At 41.4% G+C, this 21,465-nt stretch overlaps 1 protein-coding gene across 10 annotated transcripts in view; it reads left to right on the plus strand.

Annotated features, from left to right (window-relative positions):
- Window positions 1-9,803: 9,803 nt before the first annotated feature.
- Window positions 9,804-21,465, plus strand: part of FAM13B (family with sequence similarity 13 member B) — a 71,980-nt gene continuing 60,318 nt past the window's right edge. For 4 of the 10 annotated variants that reach the window (XM_013052464.2, XM_013052466.2, XM_013052467.2 and 1 more), the window contains exon 1: window positions 9,805-10,116. The gene's annotated coding sequence lies outside the window, so the exon portion shown is untranslated. Of the gene's footprint in view, window positions 10,117-10,411; window positions 10,502-21,465 lie in introns of all 10 variants that reach the window. The other 6 variants (XM_045075462.1, XM_045075465.1, XM_045075466.1 and 3 more) reach the window with 3 other exon arrangements.

A 21,465-nucleotide genomic window follows, 5' to 3' on the forward strand; every position in this document is an offset into this window, starting at 1 on the left:
TACCCTCCACTAGAAGTAACAATTATACTGAATTTTAGATTAATTATTCTCTCATTTTTCTTTAACATTGTTAAAAAGAAGCAACAGGCCCATGGAATCACCTGTGTGTAGCCCCCCCCAAGACTTAATACCTAATATAACTGCATTTTCAGCCTCTGCCAGGAGAGGAATTTTTAAATGGTCAATGTGTAATTTCCTGGTCAGCACTAGTGAGGTAATCTGTCTGATAAAACCCCCAGCCTTTTCCTAAGAGAAGGTAATTTTGCCTGAAATAATTCATGCTTTTAACTTCCTTGTCCTATCCTGCTTCTGTCTATAAAAACCTTCCATTTTGAACTGAGAGCTCCTGTCTGTTTGCTAGATGGGATGCTGCCCGATTCACGAACTGTTCAGTAAAGCCAATTTTTTTTTTTTTAAAAGATTTTATTTGACAGAGAGAGAGAGAGAAGGAACACAAGCAGGGGGAGCAGGAGAGGGAGAAGCAGGTTCCCCACCAAGCAGGTTCCAATGTGGGGCTTGATTCCAGGATCTCAGCATCATGACCCCAGCCAAAGGCAGATGCCCAAAGAAGGAGCCACCCAGGCACCCCTATAAAGGATATTATAATGGATACAAATGAATAGGCAGATGAAGAGGTATTTAGGGCAAGGTGCAGAAGGGTCCTAAGCTCAAGAAACTCAGTCTCTGAGGCATCTGGGATATACCACTGTCAGAGCTCATGGATGCATTCACCAACCCAGAAGCTCATCAAATCTTGTTGTTCAAGTTTTTATAGGGCTCATAATCTCCAGCTTCTTCTTCCCTTCCCAGGAGATCAGAGGTGGGGCTGCCAAGTTCTAACCCTCTTATCACTTGGTCTTTCTGGCATTGGCCCCAGCTGAGGCTACCTAGGGCCCCCTCTCTAAGTCAACTTATTAGCATAAGCTCAGGTGTGATGGAAAAAAGGACTTGTTAGGAATAAAGAAATACACTCCTTTTATCCCTATTACTCAGGAAATGACAGGGTTTTAGGAGGTCTGTGCCATGAACTAGGAAAGAAACCAAATCTGTATTTCATGTTAGATCACAGTGTCACATATATACTTTATTTATATTCCATATCTGATAACTAGAATACTTGAAGTCATTGCCGGTATTATTCTGAAGCTCCTTATTCACCCCCCCCCCCACTTTTTAAAAAGATTTATTTGTTTATCTGAGAGAGAGAGAGAGAGTGAGCGAGCAAGTGAGCACCGAACAGAGGGGAGGGGCAGAGAGAGAGGGAGAAGCAGACTCTCCGGGATCATGACCTGAGCCCAAGGCAGGCACTTAACCTCCTGAGCCACCCAGGTTCCCCTCCAGAGAGGATTTTTACTTTTGGTTATGCAGGGTGCCTGGGGGCACTAAAGTGATCACCTTTATAATTCTCAGGTCAAGGTTTTCTGGTCCCCACAGGTAGTGTGAAATTCTGCTTCCCTCAGTGTGCTTGTAAAACTTGCTGAGGAAATCTCAGAGGAGAGTTTTCTTGTTCTCTACTCCCTCTTCAATTGCAGTGGAGACATTCAGGTTTCTTTACCCTTTTCTTTGGTCGGTTAGGCTTTTTTTTGTGTTCTCCTGTTGAGGATGAGCCCTTTAGGGAATGTGAGTTTCCAGTGTGAAATATGGGCAAGATGTCTGAGGCCCAGAGAAAACGGATGCCTTATCTGTCCTACATGAGGTCACAGCAGCTGCCCAGATAAAGGGATACTTAGGACACTTAAGCTGGGCTTAGGCCTATTGACATAATTACACTGTGCTCCCTACAAGGCAGGAATCACATCTAGTGTGTTCACTGCTATGTCTCCAGCACTTGGCAGAGTGCCTGGTACATACTAGGTGCTCAATAAGTATTTTTAAGTGCACCCGTGGGTGAGATGTATCCAAGTATTCCACGTGGGGGAAAATAATAGACGTAAAGCAAACAGGAAGAAACCACTAGCAAAACCTTGTTAAAAGATGACAAATTTGGTTACGTTAAGGGCCATTTATTCTTCAACAAGTGTTTTATGATACTAGTTTTTGGTAAAACACTCATTTAGGATACAGGCAGTGCCATACTCTGAGCGGGTGATGAGACCCATGCTAAATAACCGTACTACTTCTCCCCTGTGTACAGTTTGGTTTCTATCACTACGAAAGACCGAAATAAAAGTGTTAAGCCTTCATACTTCAGTTTCTCTGCTGATGAGCTTGGGGACTGGAAAAACACTAGGTGCTTCTGTAAATCATTATATTCCCTTGTCTTTAGTGGAAAAGAGCAGTCAGGTGTAAATATTTGGCAAAAATATGGTTGCATTTCAATTGTTAGTTTACCAGAGACAGTGTGGCCCTAACAAAAAGAGTTTGAGGAGTCTGTCTGGTCAAATGGTAGGAAGATCCAAAAGCCTAAGGTTTCTGGGGAAGAGGAAGGGTATGGAGAATGGCAAGATACTCCTGCCTGGATTTCTGGATTTCTTTTTCCTATCTGGCTTGCAGAGTGCCCACGGTTTTGTGAGGGTCATACTTTCACTGAATCTCTGAGCGCTTTATAAATTTCCCTTACATGGCTTTAGGGAGGGGAGAAGAGGAAGGGATAACTCTTTCCTTTCTTTTTTTAAAACATTTTATTTATTTATTTGACAGAGAGAGATCACAAGTAGGCAGAGAGGCAGGCAGAGTGAGACGGGGGAAGCAGGCTTGCCACTGAGCAGAGAGCCTGACTTAGGCCTTGATCCCAGGACCCTGGGATCGTGACCTGAGCTGAAGGCAGAGGCTTCAATCGACTGAGCCACCCAGGCACACCTCTTTCTTTCTTTCTTTTCTTTTTTTTGGGGTAAACTCTTGTTCCAATGTGGGGCTCGGACCCACAACCTTGAGATTGAGAGTCACATGCTTTTCCAAATAAGCAGGCCAGAACCCCCCCTTTAATTTTTTTATTTTTAATTTTTTTTAAGAATTTATTTATTTGACAGACAGAGATCACAAGTAGGCTGAGAAGCAGGCAGAGAGAGGGGGAAGCAGGCTCCCCGATGCAGAGAGCCCAATGTGGTGCTCCATCCCAGGACCCTGAGATCATGACCTGAGCCAAAGGCAGAGGCTTAACACACTGAGCCACCCAGGTGCCCACCCCCCACCTTTTATAACATTAACAATAAGCATTCTGATTGTGGAAAAAATACCTAGTTGACTATAGGAATTTAATCAAGAAGCCAAAACAACTTAGTCTTTTTTTTTTTTAATAAAGATTTTGTTTATTTATTTGAGAGGGAGAGAGCACAAGCAGGGAAGAAGGGCAGAGGGAGAAGCAGGCTCCTCATTGAACAGAGAGCCTGATGTGGGGCTTAATCCCAGGACCCTGAGATCACGACCTGAGCCGAAGGCAGATGCTTGACCAACTGAGCTCCCCAGGCGCCCCCCAAACAAGTTAGTGTTATAGCTAATGATCTCATTGGCTTATATTATTGTTGTACACTGAATTCCAAGAGATCAGGCCAAAAATGTGGAATTGGCAAAGATGAGTGTTACTGTCAATTGTTCTAGCTCCCCAAACTGGATGGTACCAGTAGCTGTGTGAGTGAATATGAAGCTGAAATAAACATTATGTTGGCTTTGTTCTATTCCAGAGATATGTAAGATGAAGATTTTTTAGGGCAGGGATCATGATCATATCCTCTAACACTGTGCCTGATCTGTAATAGTTGCTCAAGAAATCTGTGTTGAATAAATAAATGGCTCAAAGGTTACTTGGGGTTGGTAAGATCAGAACAGTATTTGCCATTATTTTGGATGTTGGCGTGGGATTTGTACACCCTGGAACAGTTTCTTCTCTTTACAGTGAGTAATATTTTTTGTTTGTTTGTTTATGAAGAACATGCATTCTTGCATGCTGGTACAATGGTCCTGGAGAAAGTGGCCCAGGCAGATTCCACTGCCTTCCTCAGAAGTGCCAGCAATACCACTCTCTCATGGTGAGTTCCTTCTTTATGAGAAAATTTTAATTTTGTGGTGTTTTTAGTCCTTTCCTTTTTCCCAATACACATGCATACTTTGGGAAAAAAAATTAGTAGAGTTTGATTGACTTCAATAGCATTTTACAGCTTTGTGGGAATCCAGAGAGTTACAACATTGTGTCCTGTGCAGTAGTTTTTCTCGCACGTAGTTTTTCTTGCACACAAAACTTCATATGTTTCCCATCCTTATCTCTATGTAGGTCTTCTATAAGGGGGCAGTGTAAATATGCTTCCTAATTAGGGAGGAGGTACGCTCCTATGTATTACAATTCACAAGGTTCAGAATATCTTAAAAAGAGCACCAAGAGTTTGGAGGCTCTTAATCGTTGTTGGTTTTCACTTAAAAATAAGTTTACAAGTATTTAGCAACTTCTGCCAAGGAAGAATTGCACATGGGGCTCACTGCTAACAATAGAAACCCAGATGGTGGCAAAACATCTCCAGAGACTTCTTTAGGTCTCTGAAAGGGGCACAGGAGAGAAGAGTGAAAAAAAAAAAAAAAAGCAGTATCCAGCTTATGAGCCACTTTTATGCATACCAATTCATTTCACTATGGTTTTTCCTTGTTGACCAACAGGGACTCACCATTTATTTTGAAGTGCATTCAGGTTAAGTACCTTGATCAGAGTCACATGGCTACTAAGTGAAAGGGCTAGAACTCGAATACAAGTTTTCTTATATTATAAGTTCAGTGTTCTTATTCCAGGTCTGACATTCCTAAGTACTGGATGTTTGTTGTGGCTCTTTTACTTTTTAAGTGACAGGACGGGTGGGGATGGGATATGTCTTATGGCTCTTGCTGGATACTATGCCTCCAGCTTATTATGAGCACTGTATTAAAAAATATAACAGCAGCCTTGTGGCGCCTGGGTGGCTCAGTGGGTTAAGCCTCTGCTTTTGGCTCAGGTCATGATCTCAGGGTCCTGGGATCGAGCCCTATATCGGGCTCTCTGCTCAGCAGGGAGCCTGCTTCCTCCTCTCTCCCTACTTGTGATCTCTGTCAAATAAATAAAATCTTAAAAAAAAAAAAAAGATAACAGCGGCCTTGAGTGAACACAAGTTAATCTCTATGGTAGTCTTCTAATAGCCTTGGCCAGATAGGAGATCAGTAAGGGTGAGGAGGACACTTAAAGTTTCCTTACTGAAGGCACAAGAGAAGGGTCCCAACATCCTGCTACATCTAGAAGAGCTGAATTCAATCAAAATATTCCACCGGCAGGGTTGAGGGGGAGGTCCTTTTGCATCCTCCGTGAATAACGAGGGTGTCCACTGTGAAGCACTACACAGACAAGAGAGCTGCTCCCAACTTCGGTCTCATCCCGGTGACATGTGTGACCCAGGGCAGGCAGACATGCTGCAGTCCTAGCATCTAGAATGGGTTTTGGGGTTGCAGGTAAATAGATATTTCTTCTATAGTGATTTGACTCATGACTTTACTTCCGAGGGGGCTGAAAGCCTCTGCTCACAGAAGCTGGGTAAGGTGTTTTGTTTTCCCAGGCTATAAAAGTCACCTTGCAAAGAAATACCTAAAAAATTTCACCTGAAATAATAATTTTTCTGACAGGCTTCATCCTCAGAGGGAGTCTTAGCAACACCACTTACTTCTCATCCTGGCCAAACAGCTATCTGAAATGCTGCTTTTGACATTAAGTATATGTGAAAATGTAACTTCTACATCTATAGGCAAAATAGTTGGAGGCAAAAAGAAGAAAAGAGTGATGTAATCTTGAGGGTTTTTTTTTTTCTTACAGTGACTGTAAAGTGTAGAAATTTATTTGTCACAAGATGTTACATTTTCAGCCAGGTAATTCTTGTAGGGAGGGCTGTCTTACGCATCACAGGCCATTTAGCAGTGTCCTTGACCTCTACCTGCTAGATGCCAATAGCACTTCTCCTGCTGGGTGCCAGTAGCACCAATAGCCCATAGAAGGTTCTCCAGACGGCCACAAAAATTATCCTTGGTAGAGAACTACTGTTTTTAACCGAAGCACCGGAATATCATACACACATACCCAACAAATGTTCCCACCCTCCAAAAATCTCACTAAAGTGAGTTCTGAAATGGACTTGCCCTAGAAATTTAGACAGAATCAGGTAGATAACTCTAAATGCTTACAAGTTACAAAAGGTCAAGTGAGAATATTATTTCTTTGGAGACTGTTGCTGCAATGGTGTGAATTCTTAGCAGACATCTGCCTTAGTTTTACCTCAAGTTGAGGGAGAGGAACCTTCATTAGAATTACTCAGAGTCCTTCTGATGTACCTGTTGTAGTTAGAGAGGTGCAGTGGACCTGTGTCTGATTCCTGCCTGGAAAATATAGAGGGCAAGAAAAGGGCTGGCAGCTGTTTTGGCAAAAGAGCAGAGGAATGCTGAAACTGCACTGGGTTGGCCTGTTCCCCAGTTTCTTTGGGCAAGAAGTGCACGAGAGACTCATGTAGACCAGGTGTGGACCACAGAGCACTACCACTAACCTAAACTGAGAAAGTTCTCTTTCATCCAGATGTTTCAACACATCTATTGGAAAACAGGGATGCTAATTTACTTTGGACAAAACATTTTACTGCCACCTGCTGGAAAACTGTCAAAATAAAGATGCAAATCTGCGACAAGGATGATGTGAATGGCATTCCCTAGGGTGTGGTGTGGTGTGCTCCACCACAAACCCAGGGTGGCCCCAGGGTCACTTGCAAATGAGCCAGTGTGAGAGCGATCTTAGATCCTATCTGACAGGGTCCTCAGGGAGAAAAACAAGTTTCAACATACAAAAAGTTGGAGGTAGACCTTCAGATTTCAAGCCAGTAAAAGAAGGAGTAAAAGAACTGCCAAAACAGTGTTTTTGCTCAGAACAAGGCAACTATGGGTGGGAAAGCACCAGAGAATAGGGATGGGGCTGGTTTCAGAAGTAACCATACAAGTATCCATCACGTAAAAAGGGGTGCTTTTAAACATTTACCATGCCCAAGTGTTAAGCCATCACATCAAAGTAAAAGTTAAGAACTTTCCCACTCCCCTTTCTTTTCCTCTCTCTCCCTCCCTTTGCCACTGGTTGGGAAGCTGTGAGAGTGCAAAAAGATCAGGCATGATGCCAGGACAAGCAGTGAGGGAGCTACCTCCTCAGGTGGGGAAGAGTCACTCTTTTTGACTCAAACACCATAGGACTATTATTTTTTTCATGTAAGCTCTACATCCAACATGGGACTTAAACTCATGACCCTAAGCTCTATTGACTGATGGCTATTGACTGAGCCATCTAGGCCCTATGAATTTTCTATTCCTAAGGGTGACCATGGAATTCACGAAACCTGTCTGAATCAAGTGTATAACAGATTTACTCCCACTGCCCAGGTTTAATGGGATGGTGAAAGATTAAAATAATTTTTTTGTTTTTGTTTTTTAAAATGACACTCCTGAATCGTGTATGGATACATATTGTCACATATCACACTGGTTACATATTATAAAGTGGAATCTGGAAAAGGTATCTTCCAAGGGCATGTTCTTGAGTTTTACAGGGGAGAATGGTCATTAAATTGACTCATTTGTTTTTGGGAGCCCATATTTTGGGAATAGGGCAATGAATACAAGGCAGGCTCTGTCCTCTGGTAGCTTACAGTCTTGTTTCATACTCAGAGCAATGTATCTGTTACAGTCAGTTATGTCAACAAGAGCCTGTGTTGCATAGGTGGGGCAGGTACAGGAAGGCTTTTAACTCTAATGATTTACTCTAAGTTTTACTAGCTTATGATTAAGCTTTAGAAGCAATCGTGTCCCCTTCTGTTCTTCAAGTATGGAACCACAGGTAAAGCTTCCATTTAAGATGTTTAAAGAAAGATGCAAGACTGAACACCTAGGCTGCATCTTGATTGGGCTCCTATAAAACCCGGGCCTGTCTGGTCCTCCATTTGGCAAGATTCAGAAACTTACATTTTACCTCACATAAGCTTAATCAGGCTCTGAAATTAAGACGGATAAGACAACTTTTTTTTTTTTTGATGTAACACCTTGATAATTCAACCTAGTGAACAGAAGTATAACACTGATGTGCATTTATTAATTGAGAAAGAGTATAGAGCTAGTTTAGTACTAGTCATGTGCCTTGGACAATTGTTTCTTAGTGGGTTTATTTACTTGAGACCCTTTAAGGGATGGGAAGACTACTTCATGGGTATGGAATCGGAGCATGGGTCCTTGCATGTTCTTTTTTTTTTTTTAAAGATTTTATTTACTTATTTGACAGACAGAGATCACAAGTAGGCAGAGAGGCAGACAGAGAGAGGGGGGAGAAAGCAGGCTCCCCGCTGAGCAGAGCCCAATGTGGGGCTCCATCCCAGGACCCTGGGATCATGACCAGAGCCAAAGGCAGAGGCCTTAACCCGCTGAGCCACCCAGGCGCCCCTCCTTGCATGTTCTTAAAGGATAACCAGAATTTAAGTTTGCTAGTATATAAACTCAATAAAGGCAGAGATCTTATTTGCTGATGAATGCAGAGAGGATAGAACACAGTAAGCATTTAGTGAATATTTGTTGAGTCAGAGAGTTTGAATTCAGTTTTTACCTGTCCTGATAATAGCTAGGGATCCTGGTCGTTGCAATCAGTAGCCTCTCTACTGGACACAGGGGGAGTCCACAATACATTCTTACTCAGATTCTGTTGGTTCTAGGCTCTTGATGGACCCCACCCTTCTTTTATGACAGCATCAGCTGGGCATGTGACACTGAAGTTACAGATGATTTATTTCACTCTCTGATGAAATTTGGGAGCTACCCTGGCCTCTGTAACACATTTACAGATCATCTCACAGGGTGACTTTCTTTTCTTTTCTTTTTTTAAAATCTCGTTCCAAGTTCTATGAGGGTTCTTGTTTGGCATTTTCTGGGTTACTGACTTGCTCCTCAGGAAGGCAGGAGACAACCGAATTGTGGTCATTTATATTTTTACAGACACCCAGAGTTCTTTGTGCAGGTGTGGATTTACCAGCCATCAAGGAGTCCAAAAACAGAACACTGCGTTTTAGTCAATGGAAGATCTCAAAGCCCTTAATACACTAAAGGAAAGAAGAGGTTGGCTGAATATTCACACCTTTGTGAGCACATGGGAGCTGCAGGGTCGATCTGGGTGGCTGTGCAAGCAAGTACCGCCTCCCTAGGCTAAGAGGGATCCTTATTCTTTATGACTCCTTTCAGCTCTGCCTTTGAACCTATGGTTTTAGTATAGGAAACTCCCTGTGAACACGACTCATATTCTCGGACGGTTTTCGCACTAGAGGCATATATGTTCTTTCTGGAGTGTAGGTCTAGTCCTTAGGTGAGGAGGAAAGGTGGAGGGCGGGCAGGGTCCCCTTTCTGACCCCCAAGGCTGGTAATGGGAAAGTGAGTCATCGCTTCTTCCTGTGTGGCAGCTGTCGGTCTCCAGACTCCTCACTTGGATAAGGGCACCTGTGTTTTCCTGGCCTTGTAGGCGGTCACGGCCTACTCTGCAGAGGCCAGGAGACCTCGGTCTTCCAGATTTCCTTTCAATCCCTCCTACGTCCCCTCCCGAGTTTTCTCCTTTGCAACCTCCTCTGGACCCCAAACACCTCGTTTTGGCCCATGCCGGGTTCTCGCACTCTAAGTCAGGGACCCATGTTTGGGGCGGGAAGAATACGGCGGGCTCTAAAGACCACCGACTGCTCGGCAGCGTCCAGGGCCATTGAGGACCGCCCCCCACCTCCCGCCATCTGGGCGCGGACGCCCCGCCTCCGCCTGCGGGCCCGCCCCGCCCCCTCCCACGCACGTCACGTCCGGCCCGGCCTCCGCCCGCCCTCCGCCCTCCGCTCTCCTCCCGCTTGCCGTTAGGGAGGGTCTGCGCCTCAGCCACTGCTTCTTCAGTCGCCGCTCCTGCCCCCTCTTGTGCATCTTTGCCGCCGTCACCGCCGGGGGCATCCGGGGGTAGCTTACCGGGCTGGCCCCGCGCCGCAGCCGTCGCTTTAGCGTCCTGCCAGCGGCCGTTAAAGGAGGAGGCTCGCCGGCCGCGGAGCCACCTGGGGCCTCAGTTCTCGCTCTACTGCCGTCGCCGCAGGTCCTGGAGAAGCGGCCGCGGCCGGGGAACGGGGCGTCGCGGTTCCAACGGTAGGTGAACGGGCGGGTGCCCTTATTTGCGCATGCGCGACTCGCCTGGCGCGGCGGCTCTCCCCCTCTGCGCCCCCCAGCGCCTAGTCCCACCCGCGCGGTGCTCAAGGGCGTTGCACATCGGGGTGCCCGGGTTGCGGGGAGTGCCCTGAATATGGGCTAGTATGTAGAACGGGCCCCCTTTCTGCTCGAGCTTTATGCGATAAACCGTGCCCGCGCTGCTGGGGGGTGTGGCAGTCTTCGATTTTTCAGCCGCTGCAATGCGCGTGAGCGGGTGTGCCTTTTTACCTCCTAGCTCCCCCAAAGTCCAAGGCACAGCAACCCACGCGTTTGCTAGTCTCCTCTGAAGGACTGCGCCACTTCCCTGCCCACTTCCTCGATGCTGGTCGGTAAAGTTGATGCCAAAAAAAAAAAATAAATAAATAAAAAGTGGTTTAATCTGGGCTCAGCTGCGCCCCTTTTTAAGATCACGTGAGATGAGTGGTTGCTGACTTCCTTAAATCGCTCAGAGAATATAGCCAAAATTGGTACATTCGGGACTTGTCTAGAATGCACTTTGAATACGCAGGCCAGAGGGGGTACAGCATTAAGTTTCACGTGGGGCGACTGCTTTCCGAGATAAGGGTATAGGAAATTGAATCGGCTGGCACGCTTGACAAGTGAAAATAGGTAAACTTTTGTTTTTAATCAATTAAGAATCAAACTGAGTTTTAGAAAGGCAGTTGCAGAATTTAATTCGGTTCCGCATTATGCCGTCTAATCATGGAGAAAAGTACCTCAAGTTCGGCATTTTTACTTTCAAGGAGGTGATAATCTAAAAATGACGGCTGGAACCTCGGTAATGCATACTATGGACGTTAAATAACTGGGATGCACTTTTTTTTTTTTTTTGGGGGGGGATGCACTTTTAAAGGCAGACATTAAATGATAGTTTGAAGTAATGACTTTCTAAGTTAATGTGAGGCTCTGTCTTCAACTTTCCTTTTTGCAAGTACAGTAGCCATTCTTGGCCTGGATTTCTCACAGGTACTGTGCATTTACTAATTACTTGTTGATGAAATTGGACGGGTACTATTTTTGTGTCCATTGGGAGCTCTTTTATTAATCTGTGCTGCTTTTAAAATTAGGGCAATATTTTCTCCAATTTAATGGTGTCACCAGTTAGGGATCTTTGACACAAGTCCTTAGAAAGATATAGAAAGGCCTATCGCAGTGTCATAAAATTCTTCACTGAGTGAAGTAAATGTTACAGTAAGTTTTTTATTAGAATGCCATTGTTCTAGGACAGAAAATGGCTGAAATGAATGCGTTGTGACTTGTGACTTCGCTCAGCAGTAAAATGACAGCTGTTTTTATTGTCATTTATGAATAACCTCTCGTGTGTATATGGCTTTTCCTTCATTATACACTAACTTTAATATTGGGAAATATGGTGGGAATTGCTGTAGCTAGCTTGGAAAAGATAACAAAATTTACAATTTTAAAATGAACAAGTTAACGGCTTTAAGTACAATTACAATGTTGTGCAGCCATTACCACTATCTAATTTTTTTTTACCACTATCTAATATTTATGGAACTTTTTTATCTTCCCAGAGACTCTGTAGACAGTAAGTCCTCATTCTCTTTTACACCTAGCCCCTGATAACCTTTATTCTATCTTCTGTCTCTATAAATTTGCCTGTTCTTGGTACTTCAAGTAGATGGAATGTGTTTGTCCTTTTGTGTTTGGCTTATTTCATTTAGCATGTTTTCATGGTTCATCCATGTTACAGCCTGTATGAGAATTTACTTCCCTTTTAAGGCTGAATTCCATTGTATGTGTATGCAGCATTTTGTTTATTCATCTGTTGATGGACATTTGGATTGTTTTTCCCTGTTAAAAAAACGAAATTCGGTTGAATAAATTTTAACAGTTTTACTGGCTTTATTCAACTATTCATGAATCAGGCGGCATCCCGTCCAACAGATCGAAAGGAGCTCTTAGAAGCTGTACAAAATGGAAGGCTTTTATAGGCAGAAGGAGGCAGGACAAGGAAGTTATTAGCAAAGAGTGGGTTGTATCAGGCAGGTCACTGTATTTTGGTGGACAGCCTGAGTCTATCAGGCAGATTACCTCACTAGTGCTGACCAGGAAATTCCAGACTGACTGGTTAAGATTACATTCTTGGGGGAGGCAGTTAGGTAGATACTAAGTCTTAGTTGGGTGATGTGGGTTTAGTCTAGGTGACTCCCATTCTGGACCCATTGCCTGTTCTGTTTCTCTCTTTTTTTTTTTAGTAGGCTCCATGCTCAGTGTGGGGCTTGAATTTACACCCCCAAGGTCAAAAGTTGCATGTTCTACGGACTGAGCCCGCCAGGTGCCCCCTGTTGTCTCTTTTTTAACACAGGTTTTGACTACTGCGAATAATGTCGCTGTGAATGTTTGTGTACAAATATCTGTTTGAGGCCCTGCTTTTTATTCCTTTGGGTATGTATCTAGCAGTGGAATTGCTGCATCATATGGTAATTCTATGTTTAACTTTTTGGGGAACATCCAAACTGTTTTCTAGGGCTGCTGTACCATTTTGCATTCCTGTTAGCAAAGCACAAGGATTCCATTTTCTCCACATCCTCTCCCAACAGTTATTCTTTTCTTTTTTTTGGTCTGGTTGGTTGGTTGGTTGGTTGATTTTTTTATTAATAGCCATCTTAATGGAGGTGAGCTGGTATTTCTTTTCTTTCTTTCTTTTTTTTTTAAAGATTTATTTATTTATTTATTTATTTGACAGAGAGACATCACAAGTAGGCAGAGAGGCAGGCAGAGAGAGAGAGAGAGGAGGAAGCAGGCTCCCTGCTGAGCAGAGACCCCGATGCGGGACGGGACTTGATCCCAGTACCCTGAGATCATGACCTGAGCCGAAGGCAGTGGCTTAACCCACTGAGCCACCCAGACGCCCCGAGCTGGTATTTCATTGTGGTTTTGATTTTCATTTCCTTAAGACATAAAGATGTTGAACATCTTTTTTCATTTGTGTATCTTTGGAGAAAGGTCTGTTCATGTCCTTTGCTCATTTTTGGGTTGTTTTTGTTTCTTTGTTGTTACTTTAAAAGAGTATTTGAAAGTAGCTTTTAAAAGTTATTTTATGAATTAAATCTTTTATCTGAAAAGCTGTTCTGAAAGTGAATGAAATACTGAAGTTTAAAAAATAGAACTAGAAAATCTCTGTTTTATACATGGATAAACAACAAAGGGACTGATGATAGCTGAAAAAGGATTCCAGTTATATGGTAGGTCACTTTGTATTTAGATGTATGTCAGTACCAAGAACTTACCTCCATCATTTTAATATTACAAAGGTACATCCATTAAATAAAGGCCCTCTCTTCACCAGTGAGTAACATAACTGCTTCTAAACTTTCCTTTGTTTTATTGAGTGTTTTATTAATATGGCTAGGGGCAGAAGAGGAGATTACTGTAGAGAAAAAGGAATTGTATGCACACATCAACTTGACCTGAGTGAGTCAATGTTTCGCAAGCAAGGCAGTAGGCTAATATGTGAGTAGGTTCAATTTGGGGCCTTATAGAAGAGTTGACTTTGACTGGAAATGGAACTAAGGAAGGATATTTGAAATGGGAGGAAATGGAATAAAGGCAGTTTTGCCATGAAATCATGTGGTATACCGAATACATAGTAGTAGTTATGGGGTTACAAGAATAGCTCATTATCAGATTCATTTATTCATTCACCAAATATTTATCTCCTCCTAAATTCCCAAAGTCAACAAGCAATTACCTGGTGACAGTTGTATAATTCTGCAAATTTACTAGGTATCGTTGGATTGTACACTTGAAAAGAGTGAATTTTGTGGTATATAAATTATACCTTAATAAAGTTATTATTATTTTTTAAACAATCCACCAGCATACTTCATGAAGCTTGTACTCTCGGGGGAAATAAACATTAAAACACAGAAAGAATTTTATATACTAAAAATTATGAATGCTTTGGAGCCAAGGAATGCTATGCCTTGAGGGAATTTAACAGGGAGATATTAGATTGAATAGGTTGGAGAAAGCCCCTCTAAGAATGATACTTGAGTAAGAGCTGAAGATGAGTAGGATGAAGTGGGATGTGTGTTTTAGGTAGATGAACCAGAATGCGTAAAAGTCTTAGGTTGAGGAAAATGAGGAGAATTAATAGGATAACTTAATGAAATTTACTGGATTTCTGTTAGAGGGAAGTACTCCAATCTTTTCTGCTAAGTTATTACTTAGCTATAGTGTGTATTTTCTTTTTAAAAAGATTTTATTATCTATTTGTCAGAGAGAGAGGGGGAAGGAGGGAGGGAGGGAGAACACACAAGCAAGGGGAGTGGCAGGCAGAGGAAAAAGCAGGCTCCTTGCCAAGGGAGGAGCCTGATGCCAGATGGATCCCAGGACCCAGGGATCATGACCTGAACCAAAGGCGGAAGCTCAGCCACCTGGATGCCCTCTAGTGTATATTTTCTTTTCCTTTTGTATATGATGCATGATAATTCATATCTCTTTGATTTTAAACAGTTTTCAGAGAAATGTCTTTCAAGTTATTATTTTCCTTTTTAGAAATAGAGAAACAGGGGCGCCTGGGTGGCTCAGTGGGTTAAAGCCTCTGCCTTCGGCTCAGGTCGTGATCCCAGGGTCCTGGGATCGAGCCCCACATTGGGCTCTCTGCTCTGCAGGGAGCCTGCTTCCTCCTCTCTCTCTGCCTACCTCTCTGCCTACCTGTGATCTCTGTCTGTCAAATAAATAAATAAAATCTTAAAAAAAAAAAAAAAAAAGAAATAGAGAAACAGAAAACGTTGAGCCATTTACTTACTCTTTTTTTTTTTTTTTTTTTAAGATTTTGTTTATTTATTTATTTGTCAAAGAGACAGCCAGAGAGGGAACACAAGCAGGGGGAGTGGGAGAGTGAGAAGCAGGCTTCCCGCCAAGCAGGGAGCCCAGTGCGGGGCTCAATCACAGGACCCTGGGATCATGACTGGAGCCAAAGGCGACACCTAATGACTGAGCCACCCCCTGTTTACTTATTCTTAAAGTCTCTATTTTTGCTTTTCTTTATCAGGCTGCTCTTTTATGCTTGGAGGATAAAGGTAAAAGTTTGGAAAGGCAAAGGAAGTCAAATTTAGAATCAGAGATCAGAGATTTTACAGGAAAAGCAGACTATATTATGTTTGATTGTAGAATCACTTTTGAAACTTTTAATTTCAACAGGTAGCCTTTTTTTCTCCTAAGGAATATGGTAGTGTTTGAATATTGATTTTTTGAATAGCAGGTACAGAATATTTAAATGTTTTTTTTTTTTAAAGATTTTTTATTTATTTATCAGAGAGAGAGGGGGGGAGAGAGCGAGCACAGGCAGACAGAATGGCAGGCAGAGGCAGAGGGAGAAGCAGGCTCTCCGCTGAGCAGGGAGCCCGATGTGGGACTCGATCCCAGGACGCTGGGATCATGACCTGAGCCGAAGGCAGCTGCTTAACCAACTGAGCCACCCAGGCGTCCCTAAATGTTTTAAAAATTACCTCCTGTATGTCTTCATATATTTCACCGGAATTTTAAACAAAGTTTTCAGTAATGATAGCAGTCATTGTTGCCGGAAAGAGCATCCACATCCATCTAGTCAGTAGCAGTGACTTTGAACTAGTTTCTTCAGCTTTTTGAGATTTTATTTTGTTTCTCTTCTGAGAGAGGGAATGGTGATCTGTCCTGCTTATCTCAGACAGGATGACTGTGAGGATTCTTTTGGAAGGTGAATTGGAAAGTACACCAGAAAAGATAGCATCAGTTCATATATTGGAGTTGTACTTTTTGTTTAGTGTTCATAACTGAGGAGACAAAGGGAAAGTCATATTTTTTGCTCTCCAATTTGATAATCTACTGGGGAAGACTCATACAAAAATAAGTGTATTAAATGCTTTTTTTTGTTCATGTGCTAGCTTTCTTTTCTCTCTCTCTCTCTTTCTTTCTTCCCTAGAGCAGTTTCAGTACAAGTTTGTACAAAAAGAGAAATGTCCTGATTTCAAGGGACCCAAGAACAGGTTGTAGAATTTCCCACAGTACCCCCTTACATAAAAAAAAGGGAGTTACAGTTTTGTATTAATGTGCAATAAGAAGTGATAAACTAGTTTTCTTAAACCTTTCTCATTATTTTGTGGTAGGTGCTGGGTGTGCATGTTTTCAGTGGAAAAGAGGTGAAAGGTTACTAGAATAGAGGAGTCTGCAAGAGTCTGAATTTGTCAAAATTGAGATTACATGTCCACATTTAACTGTCTAGTGTGTGTTCTTTATAATGCATATATGTCTTCTCAGATATTTTTTGTCACCTTCTAAATTGTGCTATTTTTAAAAAAGGGTCACTCATTCTGCTAGTACTTCGTGTGAAGAGCTAATTTAACTGATAGTCACTTTGACTTAATGGAAAATTATGCTACATTAGTGGACCAGGGACTCTGGAGTGCTTGTGGGAAAAGGGAACTTGTTGAGAGGCATCTTCTAGTACATTACAGGCTTACCTTTTAATCAGGAGACAGGCATTTAAAGTGTTACCTTTCCTCGTGTATATGTATTTTTTAAGTTTTATTTATTTAGGGGTGGGTGGGTGGCTTAGGTGTGTTTTTTTGTTTGTTTGTTTGTTTTTTAAGATTTTACTTATTAGAGAGAATAAGAGCACAAGAAGGGGAGGATTAGAGGGAGAAGCAGACTCCCTGCGGAGCAGAAAGCCTGATGCAGGACTTGATCCCTGGACTCCAGGATCATGACCTGAGCTGGAGGCAGTCGCTTAACCAATTGAGCCACCCAGTTGCCCAATAAATAAAATCTTTTAAAAAAAAACCTCAGTTATGTGTCAGGCATTGGGTAAGGCCCTTAGTGTTACAAAGGTGAAACAACAGGGTTCCTACCTTCATGGATCCTCTCTTTTGAGAGACAGATATACTTTAATTCTGTGACATAATTGCTAAAACAATCATGGTATATTAGGAGCAAAGGAAAAAGAACTGTATGCTTTGGAAAATTAGATAAGTTTTGATAGGAAGTTAGAATTGGACTCAAATTTATCAATAGAAGTTTGGTGAACTGGGTGGGGTTGGTTAGGGAATTGGTTGGTTATGGTGTTGAGTTACCTCTCTAAGCACAGAAAATGGTATGTGTAGAGCCTGAGGACTGGATTGTGAGCCCCAAATGACTTAAGTATTGCTGGAGAATAGAGTGAGGTGGAAGAGTGGCAGAAAGGGAGATTTAATTGGTAGGTAAAGTACTTAGAGGCCATGCAATGGAGTTTAGGGTTTAGTTTGCATGCTGGAGTTTCTTAAATCTTTCTGTGCAGTGTAATCACCTGAAGAGCTTATTAAACATGAGGTCCAGGCCATGCTCTTGAGGACGCTGGATTGGGGTAATGGCTTTGTACTCTGCATATTGAACAAGCCCCTTTCCTATCCCCACAGGAAGTTAGAGAAACAGTGCTGTAGGCCACTGGTCTCAGAGGTGAGGTACTGGCACTTGTGTTTTTAAATTTTTAAATATAAGTATAGTTGACTTATAGTACTGTATTAGTTCCAGGTGTACAACATAGTGATTTGACATTTATATACATTAAGCGATGCCCACTGCAGTAAGTACAGTTACCATCTGTTACCATATAGAGTTACCAGATTATTTTTGACTGTATTCCCTGTGGTATACTTTTCTCTCTGTGACTTTTTATTTTATAACTGGAATTTTGTACCTCTCAATACCCTTCACCTATTTTGCCTCACTCCCTACTGCCCTTTCCTCTGGCAACTACCATTTTATTCTCTTTGTTTGAGTCTGTTTCTGGTTTTTGTTTGTTTTGTTTTTTAGATTCTACATCCAAGGGAAATTATGTGGTATTTGTCTTTCCGTCTGATTTATTTCACTTAGTGTAATATCCTCCAGGTCCATACACATCACCACAAATGGCCAGATCTCATTCTTTGTTATGGATGAGTAATATCATTGTCTATATATATCACATCTTCTTTATCCATTCATTCATTGATGGACACTTAGTTTGCTTCCATATCTTGGCTACTATATATAATGCTGCGGTTAGCATTGGGGTGCATGTATCTTTTCAGAATGGTATTTTCTTTTTCTTCGGATAATTACTCATAAGTGGAATTACTTGATTGTATGGTATTTCTGTATTTAATTTTTTCAGGTACTTCTGTACTGTTTTCATAGCAGCTGCACAAGTTTACTTTCCCAACAGTGCAAGAGGGTTCCCTTTTCTCGACATACTTGCCAGCACTTGTTATTTCTTTTTGATACTAGCCATTCTTAGAGGTGTGAGGTAGTACCTCATAGTGGTTTTGATTTACATTTCCCTGGTTAGACTAACCTTATGCACCTTTCCATGTCTGTTGGCTGACGGTATGCCTTTTTTTTTTTTTTTAAAGATTTTATTTATTTATTTGACAGAGAGAAATCACAAGTAGATGGAGAGGCAGGCATAGAGAGAGGGAAGCAGGCTCCCCGCTGAGCAGAGAGCCCGATGCGGGACTCGATCCCAGGACCCTGAGATCATGACCTGAGCCGAAGGCAGCGGCTTAAACCACTGAGCCACCCAGGCGCCCTGACAGTATGCCTTTATTAGAAAATGTCTATCCAGGTCCCCTGCCCATTTTGTAATCGGTTTGCTTTTTGGTGTCATGAGATGCTCGCACTATGGAAGGACGAGATCTATTAAGAGTGTGTGTGTGTGTGTGTGTGTGTGTACGTGTGTCTGTGTAGCAGTAGTAGTAGAATTTATGGTTTTTGTTTTTTGCTTTCTAAAGATTTTACTTATTTGAGGGAGAGACCCCAAGAGTGGGGGGTGGTGGGAAACGAGAAGAGTGAGAAAGGGGGAAAGAATCCCAGGTTGACTGCACTGATGGGGCTGGATCTCACAATCCTGAGATCATGATCTGAGCTGAGACCCAAGAGTTTAACACTTAACCATCTGAGCCACCCAAAGTGTCCCACAATTTTTTTTCATATATATTTTTAGTCTTAAAATGATTTTTATGTGTTTATTATATATAATATGCTAGTATGTGATTTACTATTCTAGTTTAGAAATATGCATACAATGCAAAAGTGAAGGGTGGGTTCATCATTTTTCCTGATCAAAAATTTGGAGTCCCATGACTCTAGGCAGTGGAAAACGATTAAGGAATTTTGTCCAAGTGGGGATTTGGGTTAGATTTTAGTTTTGAGGAGATCAGTGAGCAGAATAGATGAGGGGACTTAGTTACAAGGGATTTTATCTCCCTCAGGCTTTATTACTTTGTTTTGATTGGAATCGCTTGAAATCATGGTTGGAGGTTATAAAATAATTGACTATGGTCATGAAACCCTTTTGAGAGTTTTTTAAAATGAGCCAGGCTATTTACCAGTAGCTTATCTCCAGGGGCAACCAATTTTTGCCTGAATATGTTAAATAGAAGAACAATAAACTGTCTCAAGGTAAAATGGTTTACATTTAGTGTGTTTTAGTCTTTGAAATATATGCGCTATATCTTGAATCTTAATTTGGCAACTGTAGTCTTAAAAAACAGGCTTGATTCCATTGTTCATTGTAGTTTTGTGGAATGACATGGAGGATGATTGCACCGTCTAGTAGTATGTTAAAGTGCATTCAGATGAACAAGTCCTCAGACATAAGGGTAAAAACTGTCAAAAGATGTACTTCATACTCTTTTTTTCTGTTTTTTTAAGGTAAAGAAGTTCCTAAACTTTGGAGTGTTATAGCTTTTTTATTTAAAATACTTCTAATCCTGAATTCTGTTTTATCCTTTAATATTTAGTGGCATTGTCACTATGAATTTAATAATAGATTTGACTTGGTGTTTTCCTGGATCAAAATAGCATCTGTGAACATATGACAGGTAACTTTATGTGCTCTTGACATTGGTTTGGCCTTTCTGTTTGTTTGGTATAGTGTTAGGGTTTCAGACAAATTAATATCTTGTCAGTTTTTCAGATCCTAAAGAAACCACTGATTTAGTATTTTGGGAACCTTCACAGAGCTGTCTTTGTTGACTTGGAATGAAGGTGGTACCTTCTGAATGAAGAGGTGCCTTTTCCTTTGCATTGATGAAATGTTTAGAGCTTGCTAATGAAAACCTGAATATATGGAGCAGGGGTAAATTTATTTACCTTAAGATTTAGTTCGCTGACTTAGAGTCAGACAGTGTAATTGTCTAAAAACTTAAATCTCTTTTCCCGAAGTTTACCACCTTTATTGAGGCCCAGCTCCCTGTTGTCTTTTCCCTCATAGTAAACTAGTAAGAGGGCTTTTATTTTTCCCCTTTGCTTTTGGGGGGGGGGCTTTAGCAATTACTGAGGTAGCTCTTAAATTTTTCTGTGTGAATTGTATACTATTTTGTCAAAAGCATTTAAGGCATAAGTGAATTTTCTTGTTCCTTTCTGTTCTTTTTTATTTTTTTAAAAGATTTTATTTGGCAGACAGCGATCACAAATAGAGAGGCAGGCAGAGAGAGATGGGGAAGCTGAGCCTAAGGCAGAGGCTTAACCCACTCAGCCACCCAGGGGCCCAGTTTCTGTTCATTCTGAATGTAGAAGTTTTTCACATGAAAATGATGGTTTATCTTGGCAGTTGCTACTCTTATCACAGTTTATTTGAAAAACAATGAAACTTTATTATTTATTAGTATATCACAGATCATAGCTTAACACTATTACATTGTCTTGTTAAATTGTTTGCTTTGAAAAGACTTAATCTTCAGTCCAATTGAATTTTTAAAAAAAAGTAGTAATTTCTAAATAAGCTGGATAACATACCTTTGACCGAATAGGATAGGTTCTTGAAATGTGGTTGAAAGAGCTTTTATTTTTCTTTTTTGAAAAGAGAAGTATATTTTTAAAAATGACATATTGTATAATGAAAGTAGCTTGGTATTATTTAACTATTAAGGTGATGTTATGTCTTTATATGGTTTCTTTTTAATTTTTTGTTTTTTTGAAGTAAAATTTATATGCAGTAATTTATATACAATAGCATTCACCAATTTAAATGTCCAGTAAGTTTGATATGTGTATTGTTTTTTTCTAATCACATTTTAATTTAAATTACAGTTAGTTTATGTGCAGTGTAATATTGGTTTCTGGTGTAGAATTTAGTGACTCATCACTTATATACAACACCCAGTGCTTATCACAAGTGTCCTCCTTAATTCCTGTCACTTGTTTAGCCCATCCCCCTGCCCATGTCCCCTCTAGTAACTGTCAGTTTGTTCTCTAAGGTTTAGAGTCTGTTTCTTGGTTTTGCCTTTCCTTTTTAAACCCTTTTGTTTTCTTCCTAAGCAGGCA

The sequence above is a fragment of the Mustela putorius genome, unplaced genomic scaffold, assembly GCF_011764305.1.
Source record: "Mustela putorius furo isolate JIRA1106 unplaced genomic scaffold, ASM1176430v1.1 tig00000145_pilon_pilon_pilon, whole genome shotgun sequence".
NCBI classification, from domain to species: domain Eukaryota; kingdom Metazoa; phylum Chordata; class Mammalia; order Carnivora; family Mustelidae; genus Mustela; species Mustela putorius.